The 14,882-nt window shown below is 46.9% G+C and overlaps 1 protein-coding gene across 1 annotated transcript in view; it reads left to right on the top strand.

The window, feature by feature from the left end:
• Sergef (secretion regulating guanine nucleotide exchange factor) overlaps positions 1 to 14,882 on the top strand; it is a 212,949-nt gene that overhangs the window by 74,670 nt on the left and 123,397 nt on the right.

Genomic DNA, 14,882 nt, shown 5'->3' with positions numbered 1-14,882 from the left:
GTGTGGCCGTAGGCACATACATACAAATAAATTAAATACATCTTTAAGAAATAATTTTTTTGCAGGGCATGGTAGTGCATGCCTTTAATCCTAGCACTCAGGAGGCAGAAGCATGCAGATGTTTGAGTTTAAGATCATTTTCATCTACAGAGTGAGCTCCAGGACAGCCAAGGCTACACAAACACAACAACAACAACAACAACAGTTTCCAATAAAAAACTATTTTTCTTATTAATTTATTTATCCACTATACATCCTGGTTGTTGCCCCATTCCTTCCCTTTTCCCAGTCTCACCCTCTTCCTCCCTCTCCCCTCCCCTATTCCACAGAAAAGGAAAGCTCCCCTCCCCACCCTCCCGACCCTCCCGACCCTCCCCAGCTCATCAAGTTGCATCTTGGCTGTTTCATGATAAGTTTTGTGAGACTTTTAAGGAGAAAGCACTAATTTAATATAAAAAATTTCAGAAAGTGGAGCATACTTCCTACCTTAATGAAATTAGTTCTAATATGAAGCACCGATGAAGATGTTACAAAAAAAAAAGTTAAAATATCCCTCATAAGCACAAACATAAAATCTTTAACAAAATACTTAAAAATAGAGCGGAGGGAGGGGTAGCTCAGTGGTAGACAGATCTGTATGAAGTCTGAGATTCCATTTCCACACACATTCCCCTACACACACACACACACACACACACACACAAACACACACACACACCCCTTTTAATCTGAGGACTGAACCCTAGCTTTTGCATTTGAAGGTCTGTGTAATTTAACAAGATATTAACAAGATAAAGTAGAAAAACTTTAGTTACAATGTCAACTGATGCATGAGGGTCATGGATAACGCCTAACGCCCATTGTGACACAGCTTTAGCAAATCCGAGACTTTCAGGAACATACGCAGTTTAATGAAGTGCATTTGTAAAATGCTGTTGTGAGTAAGAGCGGAAGTGCAGTAGAATAAGGTGTGTGCATCCTCTCTGGTTGTTTTCTGATATTAACACTGGTTTGAGGCTCTGTCCAGTGTCAGAGAACAAGGAAAAACAACGAGAGGCCTGAAATCAAAGGAAGAGGGAAGGCTGTTTGTGGGTTGAGCTGACTGTCAAGGAGGAAAGCCCAAATATGTGAAATAAGAAAACAATTTAACTTAGTATTTAGAACCAGGACCCAAAGGGCACTTTAAAAATATATAGTAGCATCAAAGAATAAAGGCAAAGCTTCAAAGCAATGTCTTTTATACTTAGAAAGCACAAGCTATTTAGAGCGTAAACTTGAGTAAACATGTGCGACATAGAGACGCCCTTGGGCTGGAGACCCAGCTCCATGAGTGAAAGTGCTTGCTGTGCCAGATGACAACCTGCATTTGCAAAAGCTGCACATAGCGGCTCGCATCTGTAATCCCTGAGCCCACGATGGGGGCATGGGAGGCCGGAACAGGAGCATCAACAGGAGCTTGAGGAACCAGCTAGCCTGGCTTCTGCAGCAGTGGAGAAACTGCGTCTAACAGGGTAGACAGGTGGAGGCTGACACCCAGGAGCAGTCTTCTGACCGCCACATGTGCTCTGAGACATTCTCATGCTTGTGCCTACACACAAGGATGTGCTCGCACACTCACATACTCAGACGCAACACAGACACATGCACACACACACAGCGACGATGGTGGTGGCGGCGGCAGTGTGGAGATGGTGATGGGGTGGCAGCAGTGGTGGTAATAAACTTCCACATATTGCTGAAGAAGCCAAAGAAGTCCTATGTGATGGAGGCATCTGTCACATCCACTCAGTTGCGTGACAGCAGTGCTAAGTCTTTTTAAAAAATCCCTCCTCAAGTTGATTTGCGGATAATGCAATCCCAATCAAAGTCTCGTGAGGGGACATAGACGTTGACAAGCTGGTTCTAACGTTTCTGTGGGAACATAAAGGACTGTGGAGCCAGAGCAGTTTTATAAAAGAGGAATGGACTTAGTGCAAGCTACTGGGTTCACGTGACCCAGCATCAACATGGCGATAGCTGGTGTGTCAGTGACAGAAGAACAGCCTGACTTTTAGAAAGGCAGAGGACTTATCTAGACATTTCTCCATGTGGCTAAAAGGCATAGGAAAAGATGTGCACTGGGAGTGATCACAGGGGAAGTCGAGACACAACGAGATAGCAGCTAAGACCCATTTGACTGTACACCCAGTGGCTCACATCTCACCCCTGACCCCTCCTCTAGTGAAACCCTGCAGGTAACTCAGAAAGGGGCCCTCAAGACCCATCAGCATTTTTCAGAGACAAATGTATAAGATCGGGCAGAGGGGGAAATGGATACTGTTTAAGGCTTTCTTTACCTGGCGCTCACTGCGTATGCTGTCTCATTTATTTCTCCTAATCATATTAAGTGCCCATTAGCGTCTTTGCTTTACACATGGGGACACTAGATCTCACAGAGGCTAAGCACCTGGCCCCAGCTGCACAGCAGGCCAACGGGCAGAACTGGGCTGCCACCCAGACCTCTTGGCTTGCAGTAGGTTTGTCTTTTCCTACCCCAGGTGGCCTTGTTAGCACTGGGGACACTGGAGGGAAATGCTGAGGGCACAGAGCAGCTGAGGTTTCCTTTGATGCCTCTTTCTGGCCTGAGAAATGCTTTCCCAGCCTTCCTGTTGAACCTACTAGAATGGACCTAGCTGGGTTGCCGGGGCCATCCAGTTCAGCTCCTGTCCCCTTTGCTAGTCTGGAAGTGGAAAGTGGGAGCCAGGCTGGAGAGAGAGTACACGGTTTTCTTAGAAATATTTTTCTGGGGCCCAAGGCTAGAGCTCATTCGGTTAAGTGCTTATAATACAAGCGTGCAGACTGAGTCTGACTCCCAGAACCCATGTAAAGAACTGGGCGTGGTGGTATTTGCTCATAACCTCAGCACGAGGAGGCAGAGACTGCGACCGCCAGCCCTGCCAGTTCAGTGAGTCCTAGGCAAAAGTGAGAAAGCCTTCCTCAAAAAAGCAAGGTAGACCAGTTCTGAGACTCAATACCTGAGTGGCCTCTGACCTTCACACACACACACACACACACACACACACACACACACACACACACACACAGAGCTTCCTGTGGTTTGCTTTCACTTAACGCCTTTAATTCAAGCAATTAAATATAAAGAAAATAGGCCCGTGCATCTGGGCCCTTGTCCTCTCTTGTTAGGGCATCCAGGAGACCAGTGAGTCCCCTGCCTGGGCTTCTCCTGCGGTCAAGCCATTTCTAGACCTCATCCCCAGCCTGACCTGCCCCAGCCTTGCCCTGTTTCTCAGCCCTCTTGTGGGGAGCAGGCTGGAGGGCTAGCTGTTCATATTAATGGCTTCTGTCCCATGGGCACTGCTCTGTGGAGCTTGCCTTCAGTCTTCCAGATTCTTCCCTTCTGTAAAATGGGCATTACCAGGTCCCTCTGTGTGTGGTGTGTGTGTGTGTGTGTGTGTGTGTACATATACATACAAATGTGCATATGTACATACTATATTATTTTTGCCTGTATGTGTTCAGGCAAGACAAAGCTTTTAAAGAGGCCATTAGAAACTATAAAGCAAATTGCTGCTCCTTCTTTTCAGGCACTGCTGAGACTTAAGCTCTTGTTTGCTTGCCCTGGCTGTATCTGAACATGAGGTGTGATTTGAGAACGGAGCTGACAGCACCACTACGGAAGGGGTTTTCTCCAGGGGAATGGCCAGGTCTAGAATAGAACAGCCATCTGCTGCCAGATGGCCAGGGTTCCACTGCGCTGTGGGGTTTGACCTAGAGGCTGGCCTTTTCTTTGTGTTTGCATCACTGGAAAATCCCCTACGCCTTCGCTCCCTACTGGCTCATGGACTCTCCTGGTCCTCAAGGTTGCCTCATCCCTTGGGGGCGGGGTGCGTGGGTTGTCACACTTGCCTGTGATGGCCTGATGCTGGGGACACCTGGATGACCCAGAGGAAGCCAGCCGCACACTGTATTCATGCAGTGAGGTGGCACCTCAGTATTGCAATACCCAAATTAATTCGCTGTCGTTAGCAGCCCTCCCCAGCTGAGACACCCCAGCAGGCGGTTCAGGGTGTTCCAGGAGGGCAGCTGGGGAGAGGTAGCCTCTTCTGCTCATTGTGGTCTCTGGTCTGATTCACCTTGACACATCGTCATTGTCTTGGAAACTGGCAGCCTCGGGAGGGAGGTGGGGATGGGTGGGTGGGCACAGAGAGGTGGCCCGTCATCCTGTGCGCTCACTGCTCTCCTTCCCACCTCTGTCCCTGGCTCATCTACCCCTTTGTCTCTTCTGATCATAACAGGCCCCTGCCCCTCCCTCTTCCCCAGATGGTAGAGTCCCCATCAAAGAGGAAGTGTGCCCTCCCCTCACTGAATTGTCAGAGTCTGGGGAGAGCAGGGCACAGCCAAGCCAAGCGGCAGCAAGAAACCAAGATGGGAATGCCGCCTCCACAGCCACTGCCACCTCCACAGCCACTGCCGCCTCCACAGCCACTGCCCCCTCCCCCTCCTTTCTTTATTTTGAAGGTCTCACTATGTAGCTTTGACTGGTCTGGGACTCACTATGTAGACCAGGCTGGCATTCAACTCAGAGAGATCTTCCTGCCTCTGCCTCCTGAGTGCTGAGATTAAAGGCCTGTGCCACCATGCCTGGCATGCTTTTATTTTAAATAAAACATTTTGAAAATTTTATATGAGTGCTACATTTATATCACGTACCCCTCCTTTGTTCCTCAAGTTCATGGGTTGTTTTTCCCGTAATTATTATTTATACAAACACATACATACATACGTGCGTACAGACATACATATCCACCCATCCTACTGAGTCCATTTAGTGTTGCCCACATGTATTTGCTTTCAGGGCTCACACTTTCACTCTAGTGCTCAGGCCTCATCTGACCCCCTTGGAAGCATCCCCACTCTGTCTGGTGAACCCCCTGGGCGGTCACTTTATTCATGTACTTATATAACACCAGTTTAAAAAATATATATATTTATTTATTATGTATACAGTGCTCTGACTGCATGACACATGCAGGCCACAAGAGGGCACCAGATCTCATTATAGATGGTTGTGAGCCACCATGTGGTTGCCGGGAATTGAACTCAGGACCTTTGGAGGAAACAGCCAGTGCTCTTTAACCTCTGAGCCACCTCTCCAGCCCATAACATCAGTTGTTACTTAATCTCCTTCCCTTCCCGGCCCCCTCCCTTCTCTTTTCTTTCTACCCTTGACAGGGTCATGCTACACAGCCCAAGCTAACCTCAAGTTTACAATCCTCCTGCATCAGTTTCTTGGGTGCTGGCAGTACACCAGTACTCTCAGGGTACACCAGTACTCTCTGCTGCCATTTTTTAAAAAATATGACATTGGTTCCGAGTCACCCAGCATCCTTACAAAATTCTCAGGATGTCCTGCTTTTCTCTGCTTACGGTCACGTCCTTGTGACTCCCCACTGTGAACTTCCTGTTTTCTCACCTCACTGTTACTGTTACTGTTACTGACAGCTTAATCCATGGCAAAGGTACATATAGGAGGTGTAAGAGCCTACCTGCACCCCCAGTTAGGTCCTTGGAGATCCAGGGATCTCATAAGGTAATTTATTGAACTAAAAACGTGGACAAACTGGGGTTCTAGCTTCAGGTGGCCGATAACTGGCCTCCCGGCTCTCAGCGAGCCACTTTCCTCCTTTGCTTTCAGTTTTCTGTGTTGAACTTAGGCACCTGGGGGGATATTAATGTGCTTATGTGGAGACCAAGCCCGCCTATGAATATTGTTCTTTTTGGTCAGGGGTTTTAGTCTCATTATAAAGTCCTGGAGGGGAGTATTGATCCTTAAAACAGTGGGTCAAACCAGGGAGGGGATAAACAAAAGTGTCCAGAGGTTACTTCAGCAGCCTCCCCTCCTTTCTTATGGATGAGAGCAGCGTAAGTCCTCAGGGCCAGCACTCCAAGCATGGTGCCTGGCTCAGTCTGTGACAGGGGTCCATGCATCACGTTTTCTGGCCAAAATGGCCTTTGGTACTTAGGGTATAGGCACTGTGAAGGCCAGGCAGGAAGCCTTTGGCTCCTCAGGCTTGTTCCCCATTTCTTTCCTGCCTGTGACCTACTGCTTTACCCCAGGGGGGTGTGTCATCAGGCAGAGTGGTACGAGGTGGGAGGGTGGCTACAGCTCAGCCACACCCTTCCTTGGACACATCTATGGGCTGTAGAGTCCCCAGTTCCACAAGATCACCAGGGCTGGGTTCACTTCTCTCCTGGGGATTCCATTTTAGGGTACAAACAAAAGCTTATCCTTTTATTGGCTTTTATTATTACTTCATGAGGAAGGCAGGGTAGGGATTTATTTTTAAAAAGCAATTTTAAGTTTCTTGTTCTAAAAATAATATGTGCTCATTGTAGAGTTACGCGTACTTTAACCACCCTGGAGAAAACCGCTAATAATATTCCAATGTATCTTTCTGCATTTTTTTCTACAGTACTTTTAAGAATATGAGATTTTTCATATAGTATGGTTGCCTTGTAATCTAGATTTTCACTTCTACAATAATATCGGTATCATTTCCCTTATATTAGCTATCCTTTCAAATAGCTATTTAACATTTAAAAAATAACACTTCATTACTGTTTGGATATGTCACAATTTGTGAGATTATTTTTAGGTTGTCTATGAGGTTTTGCTATTAGAAGTTAGGCAGTTCTATACTGAAATGTTCGGGCAGCTCTATAATCATTCTATTTTTTACTGTAAATTTAAATGTAATTTAATTTTTAAAAAATTTATTTATTTTATGTATATGGGTGTTTTGTCTGCATGTATGTTTGTGTGCTGTATATGTGCCTGGTGCCCTTGGAAGTCACAGAAGGGCTTCAAATCCCTTGGGACTGGAGTGACAGGTAGTTGTGAGCTGCCATGTGGGTGCTAGGAACTGAACCGAGGTCCTCTGTAAGGCCAACCAGTGCTCTTTTTTGTTTTAACATTTACTTATTTATTATTATGTATACAATACTCTGCCTGCATGTACACCTGCACACCAGAAGAGGTCACTAGATCACGTTACGGATGGTTGTGAGCCACCATGTGGTTGCTGGGAATTGAACTGAGGACCTCTGGAAGAGCAGCCAGTGCTCTTCCAAGCCATCTCTCCAGCCCCAGCCAGTGCTCTTAATCCTTGAGCCGTCTCACCAGCCCTCACTGTACTTTGTATGTGCATGGATGTTTTGCTTATAGGTATGTCTGTACACTATGTGCATTCAGTGCTCTTAGATGTCAGAAGAGGGTGTCAGATTTCTGGGGTGTTAGAATTACAGACTGATCTGCCGTGTGGGTCCTGGGATTCGAACTTGGGTCCTCTGGAAAAGCAACCATTGCTCTTAACTACTGAACCATCTCTGCAGCCCCTAGCAATTATTTTATTTCAGTCAGGGTCTCAGGTAGCCTAGGCTGGTCTTGATCTCCTAATCTCCCTTATTGATGGAGCTGTAGGCCTATGCCAACACACTGGCCAAGCATACAGACTTTTTAAAGGGCCTTGACAATATGTTTAATAGCAAGAACTTCTAAAGTAGACATTCGTGTTCTTGGTTCCTCTGCTCATCCCTGGTACAGCTGCAGGTGTGTGAACGTGCTATGCCCTCCCTTGGAAAGCCCCCTGCCCTTCAGTTAGGCCATGGGATGTAAAGGCTCTCACTGTCCTTGTCTCTTTTGAGTAGCACCCCTATTTCTGCAAGTCCCCTTGTGAGGTGCTGGCTGGTTTCCTTGGCCGGAGCCTGGATAGAGAGTAGACTGCACAGAGCAAGGAGCTTGGCTGACCTCGCATTGACTGAGGGCCCAGTCTTCCTTATTATGGAAACCATGCCAGTCTGTCATCTGCTCTCAGATGGGGACCGTGCACGTGAGAACATTGCAAACACCAGGAGCCATTTGGAGCCGTCCTGTGCCACAGAATCCTTCTCGTTTTTATGTAGTCAAATAACGTGTGGACATGACTACTCACAGTCGACAGCACATGGCCCCTCAGAGAGCATCAGCCTTGGCTCTGTATGTCACAGGTTCGGAGAACCTAGTGCTGTCCAGCATCACCCAGCCGAATAAGCCTGGCAGGGCATCTCCACGCTCCTGTCTCCATACTACATTATTGTCGGTGTGTTTCTCCACCTCCGCTTCATGGTTCTACCCAATAGGTTTAGCATCCTGTTGTATTATGCTAATTTGTTCTTCTTGGCCTTAAATGAAACCAAACTGAGCCTTAGGAAATTACAGAAGCTCAGTTACATTGTTTCATCTTCTGAATTGGTGAGTCTGGGTCACGGAAAATGCAGCACACACATATGTCCTTTATGGGCATGTAAGTACCTCATGAACTGTCACCACTCGCAAACTTAAGTCCCCATATCCTGGAGTCTGTGCCCCCTTACTTCCTCAGCTTCTGGTGTGCTGGTCACATCCTTGCTGTGTCTATTATTATGTCGCTCTAAGCGGTGAGCACCGTGAAGCCGGGATTTCTTTATTTTTAACTTCTTTGTGTGTGTATGTGTGTTTGCCTGCATGTCTGCATATGTACCACATGTGTGCCTGGTGCCCTCAGAGTCACAAAGAGGGTGTTGGGTTACTTGGAGCTTGAGTTATATGGATGGTTGTGAGTTGCCATGTGGGTGCTGGCATCTGAACTTGGGGATTCTGCAATGGCAGCCGGAGACCTTAACCACTGAGCCATCTCTCCAGCTCCCGGGACTCCGCACACGTCTTCCCAATCAGTGCCTTGCACAGAATGACATTTGATGAATAGTCACGGAAGGAATTTAGTAGCCTATGGAAGCCTGGGCAAGTTTCTTCTCTTACGGTCTCCTCTCAGCACGCACCAAGCCATTGGCTAAGATTCTTTCTGGTTCGAACATTTCATAATTCTATTTATTCTCAGTTTTTAAGTATTTGGCAGAACTGCATCATTTTTCTCATAAGAATTTGTACAGAATCTCAAACCATAACTACTCTGATTGAACTAAGAATAGGGGTAGCAGTGCTAGCGAGGCGACTCAGGGATTAAAAGCCCTGGCTGCTTTTGCAGAGGATCCGGGTTAGATACCCCGCGTCCACAGGGCAGCTCACAACCATCTTTAACTCCAGTCCCAGGGGATTCAGTAACCGCTTGTGGCCTCTTTGGCATCCAGGCATGCACACGGCACACACATACATGCAAACAAACATCTGAACACATAAAAATAAAAATTAATAATTATATTTTAAAAAAGAATAGAGGTAGAGAAATAGTGTAAAAATGAATCCTGGCCCCAGTTGCCAAGTTCATAGAGCAGTGGGGCTCATCGCACATAGTTTCACAAATATTTTTCTAGATTACAGGAAGGCCGGAGGCGTAACTCAGTGTGGGAGCTTGTGCGCAGCACATGTAAGGCCCAGAGTTTAATCCTCAGTGTAGTAGATGAGTAGACAGACAGACAGATTAATACACTGTTTCGTACATTGTGTCACTGAGTAGAATTCTGTTTGTAGTCACATGTGAATTTCTTTCTTTCTTTCTCTCTTTCTTTCTTTCTTTCTTTCTTTCTTTCTTTCTTTCTTTCTTTCTTTCTTTTTGGTTTTTAGGCAGGGTTTCTCTGTGTAGCCCTGGCTGTCCTGGAACTCACTCTGTAGACCAGGCTCGTCTCTAACTCAGAGATCCACCTGCTTCTGTCTCCAGAGTGCTGGGGTTAAAGGTGTGCACCACCACCACTTGGCTGTGAATTATTTTTTTGTTTGTTTGAGACCAAGGTCTCACTATGTATCTCTGATGACCCAGAACTTTCTATGTAGACCAGTTTGGTCCCAAACTAACAAAGATCACCTGCCTCCCTCTCCTGAATGCTGGGGTTAAAAATATTTGCCATTATTTCTGGGTGTCACATAGGAACGTGAAGGAAATGCTGACCATTGGAAAAGATACGGCATGACGGGACTGACTCTGACATGAACTCTGGTGCCCCATAACTGACCACCTCCGCTTGGTGGGGAGGCCTGGTGGCACTCAAAGAAAGAATAAGCAGGCTACCAAGATGAGACTCGATAGCCTATGACCATATAATGGGGGAGGAGGTCCCCCTCGGTCATAGACTGAGGGGAGGGGAATAGGGTGAAAGCGGGAGGGAGGAATGGGAGGATATAAGTGATGGGATAACAATTGAGTTGTAATATGAATAAATTAATAAAATAATAATAAAAAAAGGCACGGTATGACATTAGGTGGCAGGGTGGTAGGTGAATTTTTCTTTCTTTAGATGCTTTTACTTATAAACTGAAGGTATAACGATACAAAAGAAAAACCAGCCTATTTTTCTCTCCTGTAATTTCAGTAGTAATTCATCTGGTCAAGGTTGCCCAGTACAGTAAAGCATTCTTGTAGTTACCTTTTCAATCATTTTGTGTATGTCGGGGTGTGTGCATGGGAGAGGGCTGTGCTGTGGCGTGTGTTGAGAGGTCAGAAGGCAGCTCTCAGGAGTCGGCTCTCCTTCTACTGCGCAGGGTGGTGCGTTGACCTCAGATGGTCAGTGTGGACATTCACCTGCCGACCCGTCTGGCTAGCCCCACCCAGTGTGCTTTTGTCTGTGTCTTTCTTCCGCGAGTACGGATGTCATATGACCTGAAGATCTGCTTGCTCTGGAATTGCCAGGTAGAAAGACCCATGTACAAGTCAGCTCCTGTACCCAGCCTCGTCACTGCTCCATCCTATTGGCATGGACCTTGTTGAGGAGAAGAGGGAGCCGGCAGCCATGTGAACAGTGGGTTTTAGCAAAGGAGGCTTGTCAGATACGGGGGCTCAGTAGGTCCGTGACTTACAGTTCAAGGCAAATGACACTGCAGTTTCTTTTCTCCGGAATGCGTAGTCACATTGAACTCAGGGCTAGCAGCTGGGAGGCAGGCTAAGCTAATATTTACCCAGCTCTGTGATCTGAACTGTTTGAGGGATGGTTTGGCTTGTTTGAATTCACATATCCAATAATAATCAAGAGAGATGGGAAGCTCTTGTTTTGTCAAATACATATTTACCGTGTATTACATTATCTTTTGTTAATACAGCAGCTAAGGAAACGTTCAAATGAAACTGTCCTTTGTTCGTGTGATTTACAAGCCTTCCTGGATGACAGCAGCAGGGCCCAGATGATAACTTTTCTAAGGTTCTCGGTACTTAGAGAGACACCACTGTGTTCTTTATCCTTCAGTCTGCCCTGAAAGCTGCTTGTAAAGACTTCTCAATACATCAAGCCTTTGGCGGTACGCTTAGAAGTCTGAGCCCAGTGGTCCCATTTTTTAGCAGAAGTTTCTTGAAGTTACCATTACAGGAAGAGCAGAGACACTTTGCTGATGACTATAACTGATCGCCCCAGCTGATTGGTCCTGTCTGGGTCTATGAGAGCTGTCACAACATCTGCAATTACTCAAACTCAACTTTCCAACTTGGGCTGAATTTAGAGACCAAGGCTTAAGGATCTAGCAGTGAGAACTTGCCTGCCTAGCTTCTAATCTGGGATCCTGAAAATGGCATAATTTTTCTTTGCTTAGTTTTAAAAGCACAGTTGTCCTTAGTATTCCCAGGGGACTGGTTTCAGGACCCTCTGGGAACACTAAAATTTGTAGAGGCTCAAGTCTCCTATGCCAAATGCAGCCTCAAGTCCCATATGTAATATGTAGTGTTATTCTGTATATATGTCAGCTTGTATACGTTAAGTCAGCTCTAGACTTATCATCATCATCATCATTATTTATTTACTTATTTATTTTAGTTTTACGAGGCTGAGTTTCTGTGTAGCCCTGGCTGTCTTGCACTTGCTTTGCAGACCAGGCTGGCCTCAACTTCACAGAGATCCAACTGCCTCTGCCTCCCTGAGTGCTAGGACTAAAGGTTTGCACCACCATACCTGGATTAATTTTTCTTTTTAATGCATATGGGTGTTCTGTCTGCATGTGTGTCTGTGGATCACTTGTGTGCAGTGCCCAAGTAGTCCAGAAGAGGGCATAAGAGCTCCCAGGGCTAGGGTTACAGGTGCTTGAGGGGCTCCTTGTGGCTGCTGGAAGTTGAACCATGGTCCTCTGGAAGAGCAGTCAATGCTCTTAACCACTGATCCATCTCTTTAGCCCTGAGCTAGACTAAAGGTAGGTTCTATTGACCATGTATGTGCTTTCTTTTTGTAGCCTGCGGAACCTCAGTGCAAATCTACAGGAAACTTACTTTTCCAGAGTGCTGACTCTGCACTGTTGTATTTCTCAGTGTCTAACACTGTCCAGTGTGCTGAAAGAAAACTGTATTTCACTCCTAAAACTGGACCTTGACGTTGACTCCAGAAAAATAGGCACTTCAAAATTCACTTGTAGTGAAAGCTTAATAGTTAAAGTCGGTGTCTTGGTCTCATTTCTTGCTGCTGTGGTAAAGCCCCCAGGTTAGCGCAACTTATGGGAGCATGCTCATTTCTGCTCACGGCTCAAGGATGCGTTCCATCATGTCTGTCATGGTCGGCAGGGTAGCGTGGGGAGGGAGTCAGAGTGACAGGCTTGAAGCTGTCTGTCTGGTCACATGGCATTCAGAGGCAGGAAACAGAGGCGAGGGGTGCAAACTAGTACTCGGCTCACCTTCTCCATTCTATACAGCCTAGCATCCCCACTCAGGGCTTTGTCCCAGGTGACCCATCTCCTGTGAGCACTTTTTGTTACTTGCTTATTCATCTGTTTAAACCCGAATGACACTCTATGTCATGGCCATGGATTGAGTTAATAGCCATAGTAGAGCCCATTGTTCCGTGCACCCCAGCAAGCTTACTTGACAGCGCCCCACATTGCCATCTGCTCGGTGTATCTATTCCCACCCTGAGCTGTACGAAAACCAGAAAGGCCTTCATAGAAGCCTAGGTCAGAAACTAAGCTGTGTTGGGTTCCTTTTACTCATCATTGGCAGAGGTCGAGACACATCTGGGTAATTCTCCACCAGCCTTTGTCCCCTTAGACTGATCTTTTATTATTTATTACTTAGGACTCAGCAAAATCTCAACTCAGCAATCTCCCACGTGTCCCCACACATTTATTTCATCTTCCTTAAAATTCTCCCTTCGTTTTTTAAATTTAGTAACGTCAGCGATTAATCTCCACCATCAACTGCAATGGCACCCTCTGTCTGTCTGTCTGTCTGTCTGTCTGTCTGTCTCTCTCTCTCTCTCTCTCTCTCTCTCTCTCTCTCTCTCGTGTGTGTGTGATTTGAATTCAAAGCCTTGTGAATGCTAAGCTCACCCACCAGGCAAACCAGATCCTACAAATTACCTCACTTGTCCGAGCAGTTGGGGCGCCATTTTGCCCATGAGGACCTGAGGTTTGGTTTCATGTACGCTGGGACCCAGGCTCTACACTGTTAGAATCAGTTATTTACAGAAGGCAGAGAACTCTGGTTTCTAGTCTTTCCTTTTCCACTGTGCCCTTGTGTGTGTCACGTGGCCTCTGCTTCCTTTTATTTGTAAAACAAAGGGTGCGGATTTTATGACTTCAGAATTCTTCTCCAGTTTCTCAATTCTCTGAAGACTACATTTACAGATTCACATTGGACATCTAGCCATCATTTGTTTGTGAGACAAAGTCTCTATGCAGGCTAGGCTGGCCTTCAACTCAAGATGTTCCTTCGTGGCCTGCCAAGAGTTTGTCATTATGGATTGTTTACACATCAGATTAGTGTCAAGGTCATTAGGAAATGACTATCAGTAGTCTATCAACGGAAAAAGTTATGATTCATCAGTTCATATTTCTATTCCACATACTCAGTGCTCATGGTAAGCACTACATATCTGTGCTTTCTCCTACCACCACCACCACGGCGATGGTGGTTTTGCTGCCCCTGGGTGGTGATTAGGTCTCAAGGACAGGCTCCACACGAGTGGATCATTGCTAGGAGAGAGACTCCCACTCTGTTCTCACGTGTGGGAAGACAGGGCAAGAAGAGAGCCATGTCTACCTTAGAATCGGGGCTCAGAGCTTCAGCCATTCCCATACCTTGATCCTGGACTTGAAAAGAGATGTAATGGGGGGGGGTGTGCAGAGAGATGGCTCAGAGGTTAAGAGCACTGGCTGTTCTTCCAGAGGTCCTGAGTTCAATTCCCAGCAACCACATGGTGGCTCACAATCCTCTGTAATGTGATCTGATGCCCTCTTCTGGTGTGCAGGAGTATATGCAGAAAGAGCACTGTATACATAATAAATAAATAAATCTTTTTTAAAAAGAAAAGAAAAGAAGTGTAAAGGAGGAGAGTAGCCTTGCCTAGTATGAGCTGCACAATCCCATGGGCTGGGGCTCTAGACTGAACAGAAAAGCGGAAAAGGAGAGAGTGTACTGAGCCCCGTCCTTTGTCTCTGCACTTGCCAGCTTAGGGACTCTGTGAGCAGCTGCTGCGTGCCCACCCCGCACCATGGCGTCTTAGGGACTCTGTGAGCAGTTGCTGCGTGCCCACCCAGCACCATGGTGGCTTAGGGACTCTGTGAGCAGTTGCCGCGTGCCCACCCCGCACCATGGCGTCTTAGGGACTCTGTGAGCAGTTTGCTGCATGCCCACCCAGCACCATGGTGGCTTAGGGACTCTGTGAGCAGCTGCTGTGTGCCCACCCAGCACCATGGTGGCTTAGGGACTCTGTGAGCAGTTGCTGCGTGCCCACCCCGTACCATGGCGTCTTAGGGACTCTGTGAGCAGTTGCTGCGTGCCCACCCCGTACCATGGCGTCTTAGGGACTCTGTGAGCAGTTGCTGCGTGCCCACCCCGCACCATGGCATCTTAGGGACTCTGTGAGCAGCTGCCGCGTGCCCACCCAACACCATGGCGTCTTAGGGACTCTGTGAGCAGCTGCTGCGTGCCCACCCCGTACCATGG

This window comes from Acomys russatus, chromosome 7 (assembly GCF_903995435.1).
Source record: "Acomys russatus chromosome 7, mAcoRus1.1, whole genome shotgun sequence".
Lineage (NCBI taxonomy): Eukaryota > Metazoa > Chordata > Mammalia > Rodentia > Muridae > Acomys > Acomys russatus.
Note: the sequence above shows the minus strand (reverse complement) of the source record. Positions and strands in the feature narration are given on the sequence as shown.